Source organism: Sus scrofa, chromosome 18 (assembly GCF_054392235.1).
Source record: "Sus scrofa isolate SSC_HxYL_T2T_F1_AM1 chromosome 18, Sscrofa_HxYL_maternal_Yorkshire_Landrace_v2.0, whole genome shotgun sequence".
Taxonomy (NCBI): domain Eukaryota; kingdom Metazoa; phylum Chordata; class Mammalia; order Artiodactyla; family Suidae; genus Sus; species Sus scrofa.
The window spans coordinates 25,566,456-25,581,089 of record NC_139400.1 but is presented as its reverse complement, the minus strand read 5'-3'; the positions used below and the strand labels follow the sequence as shown (position 1 = coordinate 25,581,089).

General features: G+C 50.5%; 1 protein-coding gene and 1 long non-coding RNA gene across 5 annotated transcripts in view; one reads left to right on the top strand and one right to left on the bottom strand.

Annotated features, from left to right (window-relative positions):
- PLXNA4 (plexin A4) overlaps positions 1-14,634 on the bottom strand; it is a 628,886-nt gene that overhangs the window by 291,114 nt on the left and 323,138 nt on the right. The gene's annotated exons all lie outside the window — the stretch shown is intronic.
- Positions 4,016-13,048, top strand: LOC146394942 (uncharacterized). The gene is made up of 3 exons (XR_014833833.1): positions 4,016-9,421; positions 9,943-11,546; positions 12,359-13,048. It is a non-coding gene; the product is annotated as an uncharacterized LOC146394942 (long non-coding RNA).

Below are 14,634 nucleotides of genomic sequence, written 5' to 3'. Positions count from 1 at the left end.
GGATTTCTGGTTCTCACCACACCTGGCATGAAGGATACACTCTGGGAGGTCAGAGGCCCCTGGCATCCTTATTCCTCAGTCTCCGCAGCCTTCGGAACAGTTTTACCTGTTTTGACTGGGACCTCCCGGGGAGATCTCACTCACATGACAACTCAGGTGAAAAGGAAGCTTTTCAGGAAAACAAGTCTTACCCTTGCTTCTTGCAACGCATTCTGATTCTTCCTTCCTTCCTTCCTTCCTCCCTCCCTCCTTCCCTTCCTTCCTTCCTTCTTTTGTCTTTTTAGTGCCACACCTGTGGCATATGGAGGTTCCCAGGCTAGGGGTTGAATCGGAGCTGTAGCTGCCAGCCTACGCCAAAGCCACAGCAACACGGGATCCGAGCCGCGTCTGCAACCTACACCACAGCTCACGGCAACACTGGATTCTTAACCCACTGAGCAAGGCCAGGGATTGAACCTGCGTCCTCATGGATACTAGTCAGATTCGTTTCCGCTGCAGCACGTCGGGAACTTTTCTTATTCTATTCCATTTAAAATAACATTGGTCACAGCCCACGCGACTGACTTAATGGCCCACTAAGAGGTTGTGACCCTGGTTTGGAAAGCACCGTTTGAGAGGCAGGGAAGGGACAATGACTCCGCATGGCTGCAATGTAGGCAGAGACCCCATCTTCCGGAGGGGCGGGCTGCCTGACAAACTGAGAGACTGAATGTCCCCTGTGCTAACTGCAGGGTGACGAGGATCTCCCAGAGGCCCGGGGCACTTTGGAGAAGGACTTCCGAGTCACTCTAAGGATTAGCGCTCAGACCTCCGCTGGCACATCTCCTCTTGCCACGGACACCACGCGTCGTCCTCACCGACCAGGAATGAAGCTGCATTAGGTGACTCACGGGCTCTCCAAGAACCTTTTAGAAACTGCAGTTACCAAACCTTTCCGATTGAGGAGCTCCCGTCGTGGCTCAGCAGAAATGAATCTGACTAGTGTCCATGAGGACGCAGGTTCAATCCCTGGCCCTGATCAGTGGGTTAAGGATCCAGCATTGCTGTGAGCTGTGGTGTAGGTCGCACACGCGGCTCGGATCCCACGTTGCTGTGGCTGTGGTGTCAGCTGGCAGCTGTAGCTCTGATTCAACTCCTAGCCTGGGAACCTCCATACGCCATGGGTGCGGCCATAAAAAGACAAAAATTAAATTAAAAACATAAACCTCTCCGATTGAGGTCTTCCCTCACTTCTGAGATTTTTAGGAATGCAGTGATCCAGGTCCGCTCTAATGTATCCGCTATTCACCTTTAATTCTTCTCCCTGCCTTTGGATGCTGAGGTACCCCCAGGAGCCACCTGACCATCTGAGACAGAGGGAAAGGACCTCCTCTGCCCTCTTAGATTCACAGCAGCTGCTTCCTACTTGCCCGGAAGTCACTTAGTTGGGCATACTTGACTTTTGAATCATATTACAAGCTTATAAAACTTAAAAAAAAAAAAAGCCCCGTGTTCACCTAATCCTGACTCCTAATTTTGGGTGAGAAGACTGTGACCCAGGGAGGTTGGTGACTTGCCTGGAGCTGCATGGATGACTGGAGTCAGAGCTAGAATTCAGAGGCTCTGTCTCCCTGGCCCCAGCCTCCCACACGACACTCCACACTCAAGTCTCTGATACCCTTGGGTTTACCCTCTGATGTATTAAGGGAGAAGGCCGGGGGTGTCCCAAGAGAGCTGAAATAAAGTAGGTGATGGTTTTGAGGGGGAAAACCCAAACTTCCAGGGCTCATTCTTCCCCTTTTCTAAAGAGAAGGAAAGCAAGCCCAAGCGGGATATCTGCTTCTATAAGGACCCGTCATCTCCGCATCCTCATGTTCTGTGTGACGGTGTGGGGGGTGGGGGGCATTAGTGATACCTCTGCTAGCAGTCCTGGGTTTGTGGATCTGGAGAGGCAGATATTCTTTTCTCTTTTCTTTTCTTTCTTTTTTTTTTTTAGGGCTGCACCTGCAGCATATGGGGGTTCCTGGGCTAGGGGTTGAATCAGAGCTATAGCTGCCAGCCTACGTCACAGCCATAGCAACACTGGATCTGAGATGCATCTATGACCTATGCCCTGGCTTGCGGCAAAGCCAGATCCTTAACCCACTGAGCAAGGCCAGGGATGGCCTGCATCCTCATGGACACTGTGTCAGGTTCTTAACCCGCTGAGCCACAGTGGGAACTCCGGAAAGACAGATATTGACACACTCATTTGTTCCGAGTGGTCCCCGCCTGCCAGACCTCCCTGTGATGGGCAGGAGCTCATTATCTCAGCTGGCCTTCACCCTGAGCCTGACCGAGATGGCCTGACCCTTGCTGGGACAGCCCACCCCCAGGCCTGGACCATCCTCTGAACAGCAGGGCTGAGATGCACTGACTTGGATCGTCGCAGATGCCAAAGAGCCACCCTGGTGATTTTCACAGGACGGTGCATCAATCCCATTCTCTATTGTGAGACATGTGTTTATGAGTCCATTGATCCAGCTCTCTGGTTCCTCCAGGGATGGAAGTTTTTTGGGGGGCACGTGTGCACACACACACACACACACACACACACACACACACGCAACCAGGCACATGGGCTGTTCAGGTCCTACATCCCAGCATGTACCCAGGGCCAATTTAATTTTTAAAAATTCCTGGAGTGGAGTTCCTGTCATGGCTCAGTGGAAACGAATCTGACTTGTATCCATGAAGACACAGGTTCAATCCCTGGCCTCGCTCCGTGGGTTAAGGATCTGGCGTTGTCATGAGCTGTGGTGTAGGCTGCAGACATGGCTCGGACCCCGTGTTGCTGTGGCTGTGGCATAAGCTGGCAGCTGCAGCTCTGATTCAACCCCTAACCTGGGAACTTCCATGTGCCACAGGTGCGGCCCTAAAAAGACCAAAAAAAAAAAAAATTAAAAAAAAATTTCTGGGGCTATGTCAATACCTCTTACATGGTCTGGGGTTAGGGCATCAGTTTGTGGGGCTGGCCTCACCAACTGAGCTAAATGGGGCCAATTTATTGTTTTCTAGGGTGGATCCCGGGCTTGGTTAAATTTTCAAAATTGTTCCATGAAGCAGTTTATTCATATCATGATCCCTGGCTGCCTCACAGCCACACTTGAACTTAGAACACTGAGATTTTTCACATCAGAAATGAGGACCGTCTACCACATTAGCAAAGATTTAATAAAATTTCATAGTTTTCTACTGGGAACATAAATTGGAACAATACTTTGAGGAAATAATTTCATAATAGATAGCCACACTTGAACGTGTTTATACCCTCTGACCTAGAAACACCACTGCTGGGAATCCAGCCAAAGGAAATAGTCTGAAATACAGAGATTTTAAAAAAGAAGAAAAGCAAAACCTAATACACAATCATTTTCATATTAGCATTATTTATCATTTGAAAATGAGAAGTAACTTAAATATAAAACAGTAAGGGTGTGGCTAAGTAACTTATGACACAGCACATGATAGAATATTAAGCACATGTTTAAAATTACGTTTACGAAGAGTTTATAAGTGGGGAAATTACTTGAGTTACAAGGTTTCCTACCTGTATAGATATATGATCTTCCTTCCAGCCCATCCAACGAAAATGCACACACACACACACACACACACACACGTGTGCGTGTGCAAATAGCACGTGGACTGTTCCGGTCTTACATTCCTATTAAATATATCTACATATATATATTATTATCTACATGTAATCTCAACTATGGAAAATAATTAACATAAAAATTTTAAAGGAAATATTAACAACCATTGTGGGGCGTTGGCACTCTGGGTACCTACTTTTATCGTATTCATTTCTGTATTTTCCAAATACAATTAAAATTTTTCATTTGGGGGAGGCCATGCCCATGGCATGTGGAGGTTCCAGGGCCAGGGATCGAACCTGTGCTACAGCAGCAACCCAAGGTGCTGCAGTGACAACACGGGATCCTCAATTCACTGTGCCCCAAGAGAACTCCTAAAATTTTTCATTTTAAATTCATTTTGTTAAACTTTGGACCAAAAAAAGTATGTTAGGGGAGAGGGGAAGGGCCAGTCACATCTCTGCCGCCGCCGCGTCGGCAGGTGCCCTCAGGGAAGTGATGTGACCTTTCTGTGTCCCCCTCTCCCCACCCAGCACCCTTCCCCCATCTCCGTAATGAGTATAGAGGATCACATGATCCCTACCGTCCATTCTGCTCGCAGTCTGTGTCTCAAAATATCATCCCACTGTGTTTGAGAATGGAATCTCAAAAAGGGGCCCAAGAGGCGTAAACAACTTACGAGTAAAATACTATAATCATCCTAACAAGCCATGGCTTGGAAGGGCCTTCTAGAAGATGCAGCTGTTCTTTTACAGTCAGCGGAGGAACATGCTGACATGATGTCCTTGGGTTTGGACATCTGGAGCCAAAGAACAGAAAGAAGGGGGTCGCTGGCAGCTGTGCTGTGAAGCCAGGAATGGTGGCTGGAGGCGGGGGGGGCACTCAGCCCTGCATCTCCATCCCTCCAACCACCAGCCCGGCTGTTGCTAATCTCCCAGGTCCAGGGCAGACGGCATGATGACCCACGCTGGGCGAGCAGGACACATCTCATATCCTGCAACTTCCTCTGGCGGCTCCAGCCCCCAGCACCCTCCCCTGGACCAAAGCCCAGGGACGTCTTTATCTGTTTTGAGCCTGGGGGCCCCTCCTCACACACTAGGATGGTCTCAGGTCTCTGAGTCCCATTTCCTCAGTGGCATCATCTGGCACCCCTTGACGTCTGCCCCTCTCTGGACAAGCCCACAGCACCTGGGTGGTCCACAGAGGGGGAGAAATGAGGAGAAACCACATACTGAACTAGCTCCTCACCCTGCACCACAGGATGAATGGCTCTCAGGTCTCTTCCAAGGTGGGATTCTACAACTGGACCATCTCACGTGATCGTGTAGTGATCTCTTGGGATGTGCAGGGGGATTGGTTCCGGGACCCTGTGGGTACCAAAATCCATGGATGCTCAAGTCCCTTACATGCAATGGCACAGTACAGCCGACCTCCTGTAGCCCCAGGTCCTGCATCCGCAGATACAGAGGGCCGACGGCATCTCTCCTCTGGACCTTGACCATCTGTCCAAAGGCTCAGAGAAAACAGGACTTGCTTCTAGTCCTGCTATTTGGCTGGCGCGCACCAGGAAGGATGGAAGTTAAAACAGTAACATATCTCCACAGGGGTTGGTAAATGGCCACTGCCTTCTGACCCTTCCCTGGCTGCCTCAGCAGCCCAGGCTCTTCCGCCAGGACACTGCCCAAGGACCTCCCTAAGATCTGTCACCGAAAGGGTTAAAAATGCCCCGCCCTGCAGGGGACCTTCAGGATCTTGGCGCAGCATTAGGATTTCTGCCCTTGGTGGCGAAAGGCCTGGAGTCTCACCTCTCCTGCTCCCTCTTCCTGAATTGAGTCCATTGGGTTGAGAGGAGCTGAGATTGTAAATCTCTGCCAGGAGAGTGGACTGAGCTCACCAGGGTGGTTTAGAAGGGGTTGGGACTGGCGTGTGCACACTCTGGTGTCTGGAATGGATGGCCAACGAGGACCTGCTCTAGAGCACAGGGAACTCTACTCACTATTCTGTGAGAACCCACATGGGGAAAGAATCTGAAAAAGACAGGACGTGTGTATGCGAATAACAGAATCGCTCTGCTGCACAGCAGAAATCATCACAACACTGCACCTGTCTCCACGTCAGGAAAACGTCTAGAAATCAAAGACACAAGAGTAATAAGGACAAAGGTTGGTTTGGATCACCCTGATGGGGTGGGGGAGACGGCAAGGAATGGGCAAACGGGTAGAGAAAAGGGGGCTGTGACCATCTGCTCCGTGCCCCTGCTTTGTTTGCACGCCTCACATCTCCTTGAGCTGGGTTGAAAGTCCTACTGAGTGAGCCAAGACCACAGTATCACACGGCATCACGGTGCTTCCTTCCGGGCTCTTCAAGCAGCTACTGAGCAGTGATGGGGTCTCCCACCTGGCCTCTTCAGAAGGCAGAAGGAAGCGGAGACACTTTTCCTGGCTCCAGGCAGAGGGAAACACAGAGACGCTGAGCAGGTAGCTTCGGGTCACCTCGTCTATCACATGTGCAACGGGGCACAGACCCCAGCCTCGCCTGTTCCCCTCGCTAGGAGAATCAGAGAGTTACTGCCTCCCTTCCCCTCGGCAGAGGAGGGCTCTGGCAGGAATGCATTTTATTCTTTGTAGGTTTATGAGATGGGGGCCAGAGAGAGACTGGTTTCAGGGAGGCAGGAGGGTCAAAACGCTGCCCTTCGAGAATACAGCCTTTGTCTTTCTGGGCTGCCCACCCCTAGGAGCCACCCTGCCCCCAGGTCGTGGTGGGAACGGCCACCAGCATGTTACACTTCCCCATACTCTCCACCAAGAGGTGTAGAAGATGCCAAGGACCTCTCTGAGCTCCAGGTCTTGCCCCTTCGGACTGTCCGTCCATCCATCTGTCCATGCCCCTCCCTGTAGGCTGGCATCCCTCCTGGGCAGGGACTCCACTGAGAGCCCTGGGAAAGAACAGCCCAGGAGGCAAACCCCAGTCCTTAGCAGTGTCTTGCAGAAAAAGTTCTGGTGCCTTGGCCGTCATCCCAATTCTGTTTGCCTGGGATATGATCTGGCTGTCACAGATTAAAGGAACTCAGGGGATTTTAACGCAAAGAAATGTTTAGAAACAGAGAGAATGAAGGAACGAGCCTGCGCTCATATGTTTTCACTCGAATATACTCTGATCTGGCAGAGAAAGGAGGACGTTTAACTTCTAATTAATGAGTTCTCCATTTGTCCAAACAACTCTCCCATCGCTCCCCTCCCTGAAGACGAAGGCCCCCCAGACTCCTGGAGCGGGTGATGCTCTCTGCATGGGTTCTATTTACCTGGTCTCTGATAAGCAACTGCCACCAATTGGATTAGGCGCTGGCACCTCTCCGCCCTCCTTGGACCTCAGCCCTGAAATCCCTCATCAACAACTAGTTCTGATGCATAATTGACAAGACCGTAACCTGTGAAGGACATTTTATGAGCTTGGCTCTTGCCACCAGATCTATCTGAAATTGAAACCGCTTGCAATTTACTGACACCAAAGGGCCCAGAAGGTAAGAATGGGCTGTGATTGCCATTGTTACTTTCATGGCTGCTTTTTGAAATCTGGGTCTGGTTCACTCATCACAAGGCTTTAGCGAGGCCCTGATGTCTAGTTCTCTTCCAATCTAAGCAGGAGCTACAGGGGTCGAGATGCCCTGTTTACAGTGACTTCGTCTTTATAAACACAGAGGAACAGAAGCTGCTCTTCATCGAAGGGTGAGCCGACAGGGAGACCCGGAAGTTCTGGGACCCAGCCCGCTGCCCGGCCCCCCTCGTTCACAGCACCCCCCTCACCACCTCCACCTCTCGTGTCCACGGCCCAGCCCTTCCGGGAGCCTTGTCTCTGGGTCGCATGGATCTATATGCTTGGAGAATGAGAAACTCCAAATGCCATCCACCAACCACGTCTCTGAGGGTCTCGTCCACCCCCAAACATTTCTGACATGGCCCATCCCCCCCTACCTCCCCAAACACAATAAACACTCCCTTTGACAGAGTTCTATCCTCAGGGGGCCTCTCCCAGGCCCTCAACGGTGCTGAGCTTTCCCACCGAATAACCCCAACACGACCGCCCCCTCTGCTTACAAACCTCCTCCCTCTGCTCTGCTCAGGGCTGGCTGCTTGCCCTCCTCCCGTGCTCAGGGTGGATATTTCTGTCTTCCTCTCAAAGTGGACTCTCCCCCCATGCCTGATTATCCTGTTTCAACACCCTATTTGCGTCTTTCAAAGCCCTTATTATAAAACAATAACATGTCATTATTTTATCTACTGTTGGGTTTTCGTCTTGTCTCCCCTTCTAGACCTTGGCTCCATTTATTGAATGACTGCATGAACGAGCTGGATGGATGGATGAAACTGCACGCTTGCTGTGGCATGCCAGGCATTCTTCTTACACTGGCGATGCCACATTCAATGAGACAGATGCCCTCACGGAGCTTATCATCTTGCAGACAGAGGCCCTAAAGGAAACTGAAACTGCGAGAGGCTTATGCAAACACCGAGGGGCTGAGACAGAGGCCAAAGGAAGGGAATGCCATCGGCATCTCGTAAGCCAAAAGCCAAATCCGGGATACCTATCACAGAAAATCTATTAGTGTTACCAGCTTGGAGGGCAATTGCTTTTTAATATAATAAGATCTTCCTTGGAGGCGATTATGAGGCCCTGATAAGGATCAGGTGACATGTTGAGGTTTTGCAGATGGATTCATTTCTGTTTACATCTAGTTGCTTGCAGCCCAGGGAGTTCTTGGTTTTCAGGGAGAAGGAGGGAGAGTGGGCCCCTGGAGAAAGCCACCTGCGCAGAATCCTTTTAGGTGTTATTCTAGGGAACACACGGCCTGCTGTTGGTCACAGCACAGGCCGGAGAGAAAACCAGAGATCTCCGCTCGGAAAACACTGGTCAAGATCTGGGTGCATCTCCCCTTCCCTTCCCTGCCCCCAAACCTCAGGGGCACTGTGGTTGAGGTAGAGGAACTCCAGGGAACAAAGGGCTGGGGTTTGAGAGGCAAAGTCACCTGACACAAAAGAATCGCAGGGAAAGAAGGAGGGAGGGAAACAGGAAAAGGTGTGATTGTGCAGCTCATCTTAAACCCTGTCTCCACCATCAGTACCCTTGTTAGCAGATACTGTTCTTCCCCTAGTTTCACGCAGAGGTAAACCGAGGCCCGGGCAGACTCAAGGGCAGACCCGAACACTGCGCACACACAGCAAACCCTCGGACTGTTGACTCAAGATTCCCCCACAGGGGCTGGTTCACTTTCCCCCAGAGCAGTGAGGCTGCAACCCATGGCCTCAGGGCCATGCTTCCCATCTGGAGTGAACTGGGGCTCCCGGTGTGGGTGCCCAAGTCCCCCGGGTGTCAAGACCTGAGCCATGTCGCCAGGACATGTCTGAAACGGGAGCAGGGAGCCTGGGAAGGGTCCATGGGGCTGCTCTTTCCACCAGGGGGGCAGTAATCCGGGCAGACCCCAGCGGTGACGGTGCCACTAAGAGGCAACTCTGCCCAGGCCTCTAAATTCCAGCTCGGACACAATCCCCTCAGTGTAAACTCACTCTCAATATAAACTCGAACACAATGGAAGACACATCTAAGCAAGTCACTGGTGGCTTACAGGGGGAGTTACCACACACCTCTGGTAGTCTGGAACAATCCTGGCTGATGTGAGTGGCCTAGGCAACACAGTAATAATGCCCCCTTTAGGATGTTCCCATTGTGGTTCAGCAGTCGTGAACCTGACTGGTATCCATGAGGATGTGAGTTCGATCCCTGGCTTCGCTCAGCAGGTTAAGGATCCGGTGTTGCCGTGAGCTGTGGTGTAGGTTCCCAGGCTAGGGGTCTAATTGGATCTGGCGTTGCTATGGCTGTGGTATAGGCTGGCAGCTACAGCTCCAATTAAACCCCTAGCCTGGTAACCTCCATGTGCCATGGGTGTGGCCCTAAAAAACCCAAAATAATAATAATAATAATAATAATAATAATAATGCCCCCTTGAACTTTTAAAACTCTTGTTTTGGACAGTAAATTCTAGGGTCTTCCTACTTCTCATAAACCTGGAAACCCACATGTTATAGAATCCCCACAGAGACAATGCTATTTTATTTTATTATTATTATTATTTTTAAGGGCCGCACCTGTGGCAAATGGAGGTTCCCAGGCTAGGAGTTGAATCGGAGCTGTAGCTGCTGGTCTACACCACAGCCACAGCAATGCAGGATCCGAGCCGCATCTGCAACCTATACCACCACTCACGGCAACCCCGGATCCTTAACCCACTGAGTGAGGCCAGGGGTTGAACCTGCATCCTCAAGGATACTAGTCAGATTTGTTTCGGCTGAGCCACGACAGGAACTCCGAGATGATGCTATTTTAAAGCAGGTACACCCACTACCATTAACATGCCTCACTCCCACCGTCACATGGACCACCCACCAAATGAAACCCTTACGACCCCATACACAACTCATGGCCATCCATCCATGACGGCTGCATTGCACATATACATAAATATTATGCACACATAATAATATGCATCCAGCCACCATTTATATTTCTAATCCGAGCAGACTCTGCTTTCTTCCTTCCACTCTTCTGGCCTAGACACACCCGCACATGTCCCATAATCTGGGGGAGCACCAGAGCAATGCACCCCTGGACATCCATCCTAGTCAATGAAGCCTTCAGGGATTCGAAACCTAAAGACCCTGGTTCCTCTAACGGCTACAACCTTGTAAGGACAGGAGTCCAAGTTCATTAAGAAGCTCCGTGCAGATGAACCCTGTTGCTGTTGCGATTAATAATCGTAATAGACAGTCAGCTGGAGGGCTTCCCAGCTGCGCCTCCCAGGGCCCGGCTCTGGGATCCCCTCTCCATCCACCAGTGAGTAATGGTTTGGTTTATTGGAGACTCTCTTTTCATTTTTTATGGCTTCAATTAAGTGATGGAGGGAATCTATCATGTCACCTTCTTGTTGCACGGCTAAAGACTTCCAGAGGGGGAAATATTTATCAAACCCCAAACCATCAGAGGAAGGACTGCGGTCAACCTGAGGGGAAGCTGGGAGAGCAGGGAGGTGACCAAGGTGGTGGGGAAAGGGGAAGAAAGGAGCCACACAGAGGTTTCCTGCCTGGACAAGAGCCACACGGTCTGCGAAATACCTGCTCGGTTCACGAACATCAGGCTGCTTTTCCCTCCTCACCTCAAATCCCAGGCCCCCAGGAAGGTCCCACCAAATACCCCAGCTGTGTGGACTCCTGGAGCCCAACAGGTCAAGGTGGCCCCAAGGACAGAGATCTTTGGTGAGAGGTGGTGCTTATCGTGAGGGGCACAGCATGCTCAGGCAATGGGCAGTCCCTGGCCTTACACCATCCACGGAAGTATGTCACCCACGTGGAAAACTGTCACACTCCTCGCGAAACCCACAGCCCCTGGACTGAGAGGAAGGCCAAAGGCCCCATTTTCTAATTGTAACTACAAATTCTTCCCATCACCGCCACCAACAAATCCTCTCCCAGATCAAGTCGCTAGAACCCACACCCTCCTCTCCTCGGCCCAGAGGTGGCCCTCTCCCTCCCCTGACCTCTGCCCAGGCAGTCCTGTTGGTAAGCGGAGCTGGCTCTTTTTCTGCCCTTTAAATTATTCACACCCCAATCTTGGCCACTGGCATTAATCTTTCATTTGCTATTTAGACATCTGATTCCTGAGGCAGGATTGAGAAATGTCACGTGGGAGGTCAAGTTGGCCAGAGGGGAGGCCCAAAGGGAGTCGGGGACCTGCAGAGCAATGAGGGCCTGCTTGGAATTAATGGGGTCACCGCCCTATTCCCCATCACCCAGAGGAGGAGGCACGAGGGAACGGAGGCTCAGATGTGTCTGAAGGCATGAAATCCAGGTCCGTCTGCTCTGTGTGTGTGTGTGTGTGTGTGTGTGTGTGTGTGTGTGAGAGAGAGAGAGAGAGAGAGAGAAAGAGAGAGAGAGAGAGGGCAGGGTGATAGTCACTCAGCTCACATCAGGGTGGGCACTGAAGGAGGCTTGTACCTGCCCTGGAGCAGAGCACAGAGGTACCTGGGTATCTGCACAGGAGAGTGGGTAGCTGGGCAAAGAGAACAGAAATCAAATACAAAGGACACCTGTGTGAGCCCTGGAGACAGTGTTGCCTCCACATGCTAAGCAGTAATAACCAGAGGTTACATGGTCTTAGACCCCAAGACTTCCCCCTAAGAGAAAAGAGAAAACATGAAATATATCCCCTCCCTCCTTCTCCTCCTCCTCCTCTCCCTCCCCCTCTCCCTTCTCCTCCTCCTCCTCTCCCTTTTCCTCCTCCTCCTCTCCCTCCTCCTCTCTCTCCTCCTCTTCCTCCTCTTCCCTCTTCTCCTCCTCCTTCTCCTCCTTCTCTCCCTCCTCTTTCCATCTTCTTCTCCCCACTTCCTCATTCTTAGCTAACAGTTCCAAAGTCAGGCACTATGCTAAAGGCTCTTCATTCATTATCTTGGTTAATACTTTCAACAATCCTAGGAGGTAGGACTATTAGTACCCTCATTTTACAGGTAAGGAAATTGAAGCTTGGAAAGGTCCCTTGTCTCATGAGTGGTCATGCAGAACTCAAGGTAAGGAAGTCTGGCTACAGATACCAAGCTCGCAACCAGTGACTGAAGAAGAAATAAATAAACACAATAATGGCCGAAGAGCATTGGGAAAAGAGGGTGGAACTATGCTGTCCAATAAGGTACTTACCAGATGCATGTGTTTAGTTAAAATTAAATAAAATTGAAGCCCAGTTCCTCAATCACAAAAACCGCATTTCAAGTGCTCAGTAGTCACCGTGTCTAGTGGCTACCATGATGACCAGTATGGTATGACTGCTGCCATCATCACTGAAAGTTCTATTGGACAAGAGTGGGTTAGATGTTGGCAACAATGGACTGTCCTTCAGGAAAAACATCTGGAGGAAGGATTGCATTGACTTGAGAGCTGGTCACGTCTAGAAAGGACAAGAAATGGGGCAACAGGAAGGAAGAGAGCAGAGGGAGCAAGACTGAGATCAATAGACTTCACTCAATATCATGGAAGAAAGGGATCTTTAGGACTCACACATCCATCCCCTTCCCAATACAAATGAGGCCAGTGACCACCAGGGAAGCCACTTGCCCTGGGTTGCTGTCAATTAAGTACAAGGCTCTTCCCATCCCATCCAGCCTGACAGGCCTGGTCCTTTCCACTGTTCTCATTCTCGATCCCTCTTGAGATGTGTATTTAAGAGGTGACTGTCACCTCACCTCACATGATTCTGACTCCCAACAGGTAAGTTCTGCTCGGGAACAGTAACTGCCATTAACCCTATTGCTGCATTTTTCCTTCTTGTGATGAACAAGGCTGTTCAAGAATGAAACGCTGGGTCTTTGTGAAAGAGAAGCCATTTGGAAAGATAAATGCCAAGTCTGGGGCTTGGGAAGCTGCCAGGTAGGGCTCTGTTCTCTCCTCTGCCCTCAGGGCATGGATGAGGGTACATTGTAAGAAGTCAGTAGACACTTCGCAAGTAAACCAGCGGACGGCTGGTCGGGTGGCTGGCTGGCTGGCTGGATGACACCTGTCTAAAAGTCCTTTATCCACTTTAAAGACTGGTGTCACCACCCTCCCGCCCCCACCCACACTGCTATTCACACAAGCACGAGAGCGTCGCCACGAGCCACAGAGATGGGAAAATGTCTCTGAATGTAGAACAAATGCAGCCGCAGTTCAGAGCCCACTATTAGAGTGGGTGTAAACCTGCTGATGCTATCAGGACAAAGAGGTTTACGTCCCTGCAAAGAAACGCTGCCAACTGCCATGCCGCCTGCACTGGAAGTCCACAGACTGTCTCTTAGGCCAAGTTCATGACCCCTCTGCAGGGACCCCTGCTTCCCTCCTGGCCTCAAAGATCATTGCTCAGCTCATTGTGCGAGGCCAGTCCATCTTCCTCACAGCTCACTTACCCACCAGGGCTGTGGGGGAGCCTCTGACAGAGATGAGATGGCAGAAGGGGCCCCTCGTCTGAAGGCTCCGGGGCGCTATTTTCTCCTGAGAGATCGGGGTTTGCTCCCCTCCTCACAGGCCTGAGCTTGGGATCAGGGCTGCCTCCTTTGCTTCTCCCTAGACCCACGTTCCATGATGTTCCCTCAAACTACATATTCGGCCGTTTGAATGATGAAACTGTTTTGAGACAAAATGAGAAATCTCAGGATATAGACTTTGTCTGGTAGCTGAGGAATGAGGTAATGGGTTAGCTCACAAATTCCTCGAGGGCAGAGATTTTATTTCTGTATCTTTTAAATCTGAATTCCCAATGTGCAGAAAGAGGCTTGGCATAAAATAAAACCACCGATGTAATGGATGAATGAATAAGTGAGAGAGAGGGAGAGAGACCCCATCAGCACTAAGCCTGGTGGCTCTGGCTGGGACCCGGTCAGCTATTACTTCACTCCCAGGAAGGATGGCCAAGCTCCTTGGTCCTTGGGTCCCTTCTCTTTCTTACTGGGTCCCCTACCTACCTCTTCAGTTCTGTGGTGACACTGCTTTCTCTACAACTTCCTCATAGTCCATCCTCTAAAGTTGCTTTTCCTGGGTCATTTTGGTTTACTTGGATCAAATTCCCCTAATCCAGTGTTTCTTGAGCTTAAGACTTTTTGAGCTGCTTTAGAAGGAGAGATTCAGGGCACGGAGTCTTAGTGATAATCCACAGCCAAGCACCCAGCCAAACTCTGCCCTCTGGGTGACTGGCTCCTCCTGGACTTCTCTGCAGTCCCATAACCCACACCAAGCCATCCTGCTCTGCTGTCAGTTTTATTTTATTTTATTTTACTTTATTTTATTAAAGCAACATCATACAGATGTGATAAATTCATTTGAGAAATAATAAAAAAAAAAAAGGAAAAAAAAAGAAACATCACACTTGGGAGTTCCCATTGTGGCTCAGTGGTAATGAGCCCGACTAGTATCCATGAGGTTGCAAGATTTGATCCCTGGCCCCACTCAGT